General features: G+C 52.8%; 1 pseudogene across 1 annotated transcript; it reads left to right on the forward strand.

The window, feature by feature from the left end:
* Window positions 1–81, forward strand: BDBG_16822 (annotated as a pseudogene). The gene has a single exon. The product of its transcript is annotated as a tRNA-OTHER (tRNA).
* Window positions 82–597: the final 516 nt, after the last annotated feature.

The following is a 597-nucleotide window of genomic DNA, read 5'->3' on the forward strand; positions in this document are numbered from 1 at the left end:
GCCAGCGTGGCCCAGTTGGTAAGACTGGTAACCAAGGCCGCACACATTAGGGGTGCATGGGTTCAAATCCCACCGCTGGCACCTGCCACTTCTTACCCATGAAAGCCCCCATGTAATAGGGGCTGAGCCTAATTAGTAAGGCTTGGTGCGGGGTAGAACTCCCTACTGCAAGCCAAGCCACTAGTTAAGCGAGATCCTGCGAACACCCACCAGGGCCGGCATGGGATGCCAATGTCCCACTATTCTACTGTGCACCTGTCAAGGTTCTAACAATATAGAGTCAAGTCTAATGTAGTGGTTATACACTACTTAAGCAAGTCCCTAACTAGGGCCATCATCAGAGCCTAGCTCCCCCCCAAATACAGAGAATGATTTTGAAAACCACCCGACTAGCAGGCCTAGACGCGCATCTAGGCCCTAGACAGGGCACTCTGATAGGCTAGAGCCTGCAAGCTCACTGCCAAGCCCTAATACTGGCAGGGAGGACTGCAGTCATCAAGCCTATGATTAGTCCCTAACACGGGGCGAGGCCACAACAGCTGATTGGTAGGCCTATGGGCATCTAATGAGGCCGAGATCAGCAATCAGAAGCTTGGT

This window comes from Blastomyces gilchristii, assembly GCF_000003855.2.
Source record: "Blastomyces gilchristii SLH14081 genomic scaffold supercont1.5, whole genome shotgun sequence".
NCBI classification, from domain to species: Eukaryota; Fungi; Ascomycota; class Eurotiomycetes; order Onygenales; family Ajellomycetaceae; genus Blastomyces; species Blastomyces gilchristii.